Below are 9,386 nucleotides of genomic sequence, written 5' to 3'. Positions count from 1 at the left end.
CCTCTATAACCTACGCTACATCCCTGACGCCTCTATACCCTACGCTACATCCCTGACGCCTCTATACAGTACAATGCATTACTGATCCCTCTAGACCATACATCCTCATTACATCAGAGAGATAGTGAAACACTGGAAAAAATAAGGATAAAGTGGACTACAGAAACTGATGCTCTAAACAAAGGAGAGAGAGAGAGAGAGAAAAGCACAAGGGAAAGTGGGCAATCGGAACACCATAGAGAGAGGAGAGATAGAAATGCCTGAAAAAGTAAAGGGGGTTGGGTATGGCATCCGGCGCTCGGGATTCCAGCAGTCATATGATACCTAATCCTAACCCTCTGGGGGGGTGGCGGATAGGGCTAACCCTCAGGGGGTGGCAGCTAGGACTAACCCCCCCCCCCTAGTGCCTTCCCTAACACCCCCTCCCCCGGTCCTAACCCTCCCTCCAATACTCGCCTTCGGGATGTTGGCTGTCAGCAAGATGCATCCTCATTTCAATGTCTACTGAAATAATTCAGGTTGACACCAGGAAACATTAACGCCACTGCATCCTTGCTGCTTTCTCATGTGGAAGTCTGTTTAATGTGAAAACAAGGTGATATCTAATTATCTAATTAGCACACAGGTAAGGAATTAAGAAAATCTTTATTTAAGGGTGAAGATGTTTCTCACAAAATCGTTGCCCCAATGCATCATTGAAATTCAAGCTGGAAAGATGATTTTAATATATCACTTGTACATTTTGTATTGCTCTTCTGGTGACAATGTAGTTTGTTTTTGTCAATTACCATTTTAATAATAGGGTAAATAAAATTAAGTGGATTTTTGAAAGAAAACAATACTGTCAATATACTATTAAAACAAATTAAAATGGTAAAAGTTATTGTACTTTAAGTAAAAATAAAAGAGCCAAAATATCAATCCCAGTTTTGGATTACTTTAATTAACAAAAAAAAAAGCATACAGCAGAGGATAGTTTCAATCTGCCTACCTCTGGGTTATGGGTCCAGCATGCTTCCATTGCAGTACTCTGCTGCACATGTAAGTGCAAGAGATCCTGAAGCACTCACTCATCATGGGAAAGTACCAATGTGTTTCTTCGTTGGTTGATGGAAGAAACATCTTACAAAAACTCTCCAGATTATTGACTTTTTAAAGTTTTGCTAGGAAACGTTTTAGATGAATGCTTATTAGCCTTTGTCAGTATGGACTTTTGCAAAGTGTCTCTGTGGCGCAATCAGTTAGTATGTACGGCTATTAACCAAAAGGTTGGTGGTTCAATCCCACCCAGGGACCTAATTGACCTTGTTATCAGATTTTGGTGATCTTTAAGTAGACTAGTCAAAATTTCAAACCCCCTGTTATGGTGTAGGGTACTTGGCCTTCTCTGATGTAATCAGAGTTAGATTTGATTCAGTGATTTTATAAAAACAGCTAGGAAGCACAATTTAGCAGTGGGTTGCAGAGAAAAAAAATATGCTGGCAGAAAAATCCAATTGAGTGATTAAACAGTTTTTTATTTTCTGGCTTTATTTTTATGCTAACAAATTTGTTCTCTGAAAAGTGTCCACAAAGCCAAGTCTCTGATTAACACCTTTGTAAGGATGGTTTTTCACCTATTACTAAATTAAACTTGCTTCATTGGAAAGGCAGCAAGATGCATCCTCATTTCAATGTCTACTGAAATAATACAGGTTGACACCAGGAAACATTAACGCCACTGCATCCTTGCTGCTTTCTCATGTGGAAGTCTGTTTAATGTGAAAACAAGGTGATATCTAATTAGCACACAGGTAAGGAATTAAGAAAATCTTTATTTAAGGGTGAAGATGTTTCTCACAAAATCGTTGCCCCAATGCATCATTGAAATTATAGCTGGAAAGATGATTTTAATATATCACTTGTACATTTTGTATTGCTCTTCTGGTGACAATGTAGTTTGTTTTTGTCAATTACCATTTTAATAATAGGGTAAAGAAAATGAAGTGGATTTTTGAAAGAAAACAATACTGTCAATATACTATTAAAACAAATTAAAATGGTAAAAGTTATTGTACTTTAAGTAAAAATAAAAGAGACAAAATATCAATCCCAGTTTTGGATTACTTTAATTAACAAACAAAAAAATGCATATAGCAGAGGATAGTTTCAATCTGCCTACCTCTGGGTTATGGGCCCAGCATGCTTCCATTGCAGTACTCTGCTGCACATGTAAGTGCAAGAGATCCTGAAGCACTCACTCATCATGGGAAAGTACCAATGTGTTTCTTCGTTGGTTGATGGAAGAAACATCTTACAAAAACTCTCCTGATTATTGACTTTTTAAAGTTTTTCTAGGAAACGTTTTAGATGAATGCTTATTAGCCTTTGTCAGTATGAACTTTTGCAAAGTGTCTCTGTGGCGCAATCAGTTAGTATGTACGGCTATTAACCAAAAGGTTGGTGGTTCAATCCCACCCAGGGACCTAATTGACCTTGTTATCAGATTTTGGTGATCTTTAAGTAGACAAGTCAAATTTCATACCCCCTGTTATGGTGTAGGGTACCTGGCCTTCTCTGATGTAATCAGAGTTAGATTTGATTCAGTGATTTTATAAAAACATCTAGGAAGCACAATTTAGCAGTGGGTTGCAGAGAAAAAGAAATATGCTGGCAAAAAAATCAAATTGCGTGATTAAACAGCTCTTCATTTTCTGGCTTTATTTTTATGCTAACAAATTTGTTCTCTGAAAAGTGTCCACAAAGCCAAGTCTCTGATTAACACCTTTGTAAGGATGGTTTTTCACCTATTACTAAATTAAACTTGCTTCATTGGAAAGGCAGCAAGATGCATCCTCATTTCAATGTCTACTGAAATAATACAGGTTGACACCAGGAAACATTAACGCCACTGCATCCTTGCTGCTTTCTCATGTGGAAGTCTGTTTAATGTGAAAACAAGGTGATATCTAATTAGCACACAGGTAAGAAATTACGAAAATCTTTATTTAAGGGTGAAGATGTTTCTCACAAAATTGTTGCCCCAATGCATCATTGAAATTCAAGCTGGAAAGATGATTTTAATATATCACTTGTACATTTTGTATTGCTCTTCTGGTGACAATGTAGTTTTTTTTGTCAATTACCATTTTAATAATAGGGTAAAGAAAATGAAGTGGATTTTTGAAAGAAAACAATACTGTCAATATACTATTAAAACAAATTAAAATGGTAAAAGTTATTGTACTTTAAGTAAAAATAAAAGAGACAAAATATCAATCCCAGTTTTGGATTACTTTAATTAACAAAAAAAAAAAGCATACAGCAGAGGATAGTTTCAATCTGCCTACCTCTGGGTTATGGGTCCAGCATGCTTCCATTGCAGTACTCTGCTGCACATGTAAGTGCAAGAGATCCTGAAGCACTCACTCATCATGGGAAAGTACCAATGTGTTTCTTCGTTGGTTGATGGAAGAAACATCTTACAAAAACTCTCCAGATTATTGACTTTTTAAAGTTTTGCTAGGAAACGTTTTAGATGAATGCTTATTAGCCTTTGTCAGTATGGACTTTTGCAAAGTGTCTCTGTGGCGCAATCAGTTAGTATGTACGGCTATTAACCAAAAGGTTGGTGGTTCAATCCCACCCAGGGACCAAATTGACCTTGTTATCAGATTTTGGTGATCTTTAAGTAGACAAGTCAAAATTTCAAACCCCCTGTTATGGTGTAGGGTACTTGGCCTTCTCTGATGTAATCAGAGTTAGATTTGATTCAGTGATTTTATAAAAACAGCTTGGAAGCACAATTTAGCAGTGGGTTGCAGAGAAAAAAAATATGCTGGCAGAAAAATCCAATTGAGTGATTAAACAGTTTTTTATTTTCTGGCTTTATTTTTATGCTAACAAATTTGTTCTCTGAAAAGTGTCCACAAAGCCAAGTCTCTGATTAACACCTTTGTAAGGATGGTTTTTCACCTATTACTAAATTAAACTTGCTTCATTGGAAAGGCAGCAAGATGCATCCTCATTTCAATGTCTACTGAAATAATACAGGTTGACACCAGGAAACATTAACGCCACTGCATCCTTGCTGCTTTCTCATGTGGAAGTCTGTTTAATGTGAAAACAAGGTGATATCTAATTAGCACACAGGTAAGGAATTAAGAAAATCTTTATTTAAGGGTGAAGATGTTTCTCACAAAATCGTTGCCCCAATGCATCATTGAAATTATAGCTGGAAAGATGATTTTAATATATCACTTGTACATTTTGTATTGCTCTTCTGGTGACAATGTAGTTTGTTTTTGTCAATTACCATTTTAATAATAGGGTAAAGAAAATGAAGTGGATTTTTGAAAGAAAACAATACTGTCAATATACTATTAAAACAAATTAAAATGGTAAAAGTTATTGTACTTTAAGTAAAAATAAAAGAGACAAAATATCAATCCCAGTTTTGGATTACTTTAATTAACAAACAAAAAAATGCATATAGCAGAGGATAGTTTCAATCTGCCTACCTCTGGGTTATGGGCCCAGCATGCTTCCATTGCAGTACTCTGCTGCACATGTAAGTGCAAGAGATCCTGAAGCACTCACTCATCATGGGAAAGTACCAATGTGTTTCTTCGTTGGTTGATGGAAGAAACATCTTACAAAAACTCTCCAGATTATTGACTTTTTAAAGTTTTTCTAGGAAACGTTTTAGATGAATGCTTATTAGCCTTTGTCAGTATGAACTTTTGCAAAGTGTCTCTGTGGCGCAATCAGTTAGTATGTACGGCTATTAACCAAAAGGTTGTTGGTTCAATCCCACCCAGGGACCTAATTGACCTTGTTATCAGATTTTGGTGATCTTTAAGTAGACAAGTCAAATTTCATACCCCCTGTTATGGTGTAGGGTACCTGGCCTTCTCTGATGTAATCAGAGTTAGATTTGATTCAGTGATTTTATAAAAACATCTAGGAAGCACAATTTAGCAGTGGGTTGCAGAGAAAAAGAAATATGCTGGCAAAAAAATCAAATTGCGTGATTAAACAGCTCTTCATTTTCTGGCTTTATTTTTATGCTAACAAATTTGTTCTCTGAAAAGTGTCCACAAAGCCAAGTCTCTGATTAACACCTTTGTAGGGATGGTTTTTCACCTATTACTAAATTAAACTTGCTTCATTGGAAAGGCAGCAAGATGCATCCTCATTTCAATGTCTACTGAAATAATACAGGTTGACACCAGGAAACATTAACGCCACTGCATCCTTGCTGCTTTCTCATGTGGAAGTCTGTTTAATGTGAAAACAAGGTGATATCTAATTAGCACACAGGTAAGAAATTACGAAAATCTTTATTTAAGGGTGAAGATGTTTCTCACAAAATTGTTGCCCCAATGCATCATTGAAATTCAAGCTGGAAAGATGATTTTAATATATCACTTGTACATTTTGTATTGCTCTTCTGGTGACAATGTAGTTTTTTTTGTCAATTACCATTTTAATAATAGGGTAAAGAAAATTAAGTGGATTTTTGAAAGAAAACTATACTGTCAATATACTATTAAAACAAATTAAAATGGTAAAAGTTATTGTACTTTAAGTAAAAATAAAAGAGCAAAAATATCAATCCCAGTTTTGATTACTTAAATTAACCAAAAAAAATGCATATAGCAAAGGATAGTTTCAATCTGCCTACCTCTGGGTTATGGGTCCAGCATGCTTCCATTGCAGTACTCTGCTGCACATGTAAGTGCAAGAGATCCTGAAGCACTCCCTCATCATGGGAAAGTACCAATGTGTTTATTCATTGGTTGATGGAAGAAACATCTTACAAAAACTCTCCAGATTATTGATTTTTTAATATTTTTCTAGGAAACGTTCTAGATGTATGCTTATTAGCCTTTGTCAGTATGTACTGTTTGCAAAGTGTCTCGGTGGCGCAATCGGTTAGTGTGTTCGGCTATTAACCAAAAGGTTGGTGGTTCAATCCCACCCAGGGACGTAATTGACCTTGTGATCAGATTTTGGTGATATTTAAGTAGACAAGTCAAAATTTCAAACCCCCTCTTATTGTGTAGGGTACCTGGCCTTCTCTGATGTAATCAGAGTTAGATTTGATTCAGTGATTTTATAAAAAACAGCTAGGAAGCACAATTTAGCAGTGGGTTGCAGAGAAAAAAAATATGCTGGCAGAAAAATCCAATTGAGTGATTAAACAGCTCTTCATTTTCTGGAATTTATTTTTATGCTAACAAATTTGTTCTCTGAAAAGTGTCCACAAAGCCAAGTCTCTGATTAACACCTTTGTAAGGATGGTTTTTCACCTATTACTAAATTAAACTTGCTTCATTGGAAAGGCAGCAAGATGCATCCTCATTTCAATGTCTACTGAAATAATACAGGTTGACACCAGGAAACATTAACGCCACTGCATCTTTGCTGCTTTCTCACATGGAAGTCTGTTTAATGTGAAAACAAGGTGATATCTAATTAGCACACAGGTAAGGAATTACGAAAATCTTTATTTAAGGGTGAAGATGTTTCTCACAAAATTGTTGCCCCAATGCATCATTGAAATTCAAGCTGGAAAGATGATTTTAATATATCACTTGTACATTTTGTATTGCTCTTCTGGTGACAATGTAGTTTTTTTGTCAATTACCATTTTAATAACAGGGTAAAGAAAATTAAGTGGATTTTTGAAAGAAAACTATACTGTCAATATACTATTAAAACAAATTAAAATGGTAAAAGTTATTGTACTTTAAGTAAAAATAAAAGAGCAAAAATATCAATCCCAGTTTTGATTACTTAAATTAACAAAAAAAATGCATATAGCAAAGGATAGTTTCAATCTGCCTACCTCTGGGTTATGGGTCCAGCATGCTTCCATTGCAGTACTCTGCTGCCCATGTAAGTGCAAGAGATCCTGAAGCACTCACTCATCATGGGAAAGTACCAATGTGTTTATTCGTTGGTTGATGGAAGAAACATCTTACAAAAACTCTCCAGATTATTGATTTTTTAATGTTTTTCTAGGAAACGTTCTAGATGTATGCTTATTAGCCTTTGTCAGTATGTACTTTTTGCAAAGTGTCTCTGTGGCGCAATCGGTTAGTGTGTTTGGCTGTTAACCAAAAGGTTGGTGGTTCAATCCCACCCAGGGATGTAATTAACCTTGTGATCAGATTTTGGTGATATTTAAGTAGACAAGTCAAAATTTCAAACCTCCTCTTATGGTGTAGGGTACATGGCCTTCTCTGATGTAATCAGAGTTAGATTTGATTCAGTGATTTTATAAAAAACAGCTAGGAAGCACAATTTAGCAGTGGGTTGCAGAGAAAAAAAATTTGCTGGCAGAAAAATCCAATCGAGTGATTAAACAGCTCTTCATTTTCTGGCTTTATTTTTATGCTAACAAATTTGTTCTCTGAAAAGTGTCCACAAAGCCAAGTCTCTGATTAACACCTTTGTAAGGATGGTTTTTCACCTATTACTAAATTAAACTTGCTTCATTGGAAAGGCAGCAAGATGCATCCTCATTTCAATGTCTACTGAAATAATACAAGTTGACACCAGGAAACATTAACGCCACTGCATCCTTGCTGCTTTCTCATGTGGAAGTCTGTTTAATGTGAAAACAAGGTGATATCTAATTAGCACACAGGTAAGGAATTAAGAAAATCTTTATTTAAGGGTGAAGATGTTTCTCACAAAATTGTTGACCCAATGCATCATTGAAATTCAAGCTGGAAAGATGATTTTAATATATCACTTGTACATTTTGTATTGCTCTTCTGGTGACAATGTAGTTTGTTTTTGTCAATTACCATTTTAATAATAGGGTAAAGAAAATGAAGTGGATTTTTGAAAGAAAACAATACTGTCAATATACTATTAAAACAAATTAAAATGGTAAAAGTTATTGTACTTTAAGTAAAAATAAAAGAGACAAAATATCAATCCGAGTTTTGGATTACTTTAATTAACAAAAAAAAATGCATATAGCAGAGGATAGTTTCAATCTGCCTACCTCTGGGTTATGGGCCCAGCATGCTTCCATTGCAGTACTCTGCTGCACATGTAAGTGCAAGAGATCCTGAAGCACTCACTCATCATGGGAAAGTACCAATGTGTTTCTTCGTTGGTTGATGGAAAAAACATCTTACAAAAACTCTCCAGATAATTGACATTTTAAAGTTTTTCTAGGAAACGTTTTAGATGAATGCTTATTAGCCTTTGTCAGTATGAACTTTTGCAAAGTGTCTCTGTGGCGCAATCAGTTAGTATGTACGGCTATTAACCAAAAGGTTGGTGGTTCAATCCCACCAATTGACCTTGTTATCAGATTTTGGTGATATTTAAGTAGACAAGTCAAATTTCATACCCCCTGTTATGGTGTAGGGTACCTGGCCTTCTCTGATGTAATCAGAGTTAGATTTGATTCAGTGATTTTATAAAAACATCTAGGAAGCACAATTTAGCAGTGGGTTGCAGAGAAAAAGAAATATGCTGGCAAAAAAATCAAATTGCGTGATTAAACAGCTCTTCATTTTCTGGCTTTATTTTTATGCTAACAAATTTGTTCTCTGAAAAGTGTCCACAAAGCCAAGTCTCTGATTAACACCTTTGTAGGGATGGTTTTTCACCTATTACTAAATTAAACTTGCTTCATTGGAAAGGCAGCAAGATGCATCCTCATTTCAATGTCTACTGAAATAATACAAGTTGACACCAGGAAACATTAACGCCACTGCATCCTTGCTGCTTTCTCATGTGGAAGTCTGTTTAATGTGAAAACAAGGTGATATCTAATTAGCACACAGGTAAGAAATTCCGAAAATCTTTATTTAAGGGTGAAGATGTTTCTCACAAAATTGTTGCCCCAATGCATCTTTGAAATTCAAGCTGGAAAGATGATTTTAATATATCACTTGTACATTTTGTATTGCTCTTCTGGTGACAATGTAGTTTTTTTTTGTCAATTACCATTTTAATAATAGGGTAAAGAAAATTAAGCGGATTTTTGAAAGAAAACTATACTGTCAATATACTATTAAAACAAATTAAAATGGTAAAAGTTATTGTACTTTAAGTAAAAATAAAAGAGCAAAAATATCAATCCCAGTTTTGATTACTTAAATTAACAAAAAAAAATGCATATAACAAAGGATAGTTTCAATCTGCCTACCTCTGGGTTATGGGTCCAGCATGCTTCCATTGCAGTACTCTGCTGCACATGTAAGTGCAAGAGATCCTGAAGCACTCACTCATCATGGGAAAGTACCAATGTGTTTATTCATTGGTTGATGGAAGAAACATCTTACAAAAACTCTCCAGATTATTGATTTTTTAATGTTTTTCTAGGAAACGTTCTAGATGTATGCTTATTAGCCTTTGTCAGTATGTACTGTTTG

Source organism: Pseudophryne corroboree, unplaced genomic scaffold (assembly GCF_028390025.1).
Source record: "Pseudophryne corroboree isolate aPseCor3 unplaced genomic scaffold, aPseCor3.hap2 scaffold_623, whole genome shotgun sequence".
Taxonomy (NCBI): Eukaryota; Metazoa; Chordata; class Amphibia; order Anura; family Myobatrachidae; genus Pseudophryne; species Pseudophryne corroboree.
The sequence above is the reverse complement of the archived record's forward strand: the minus strand, read 5'-3'. Positions refer to the sequence as shown.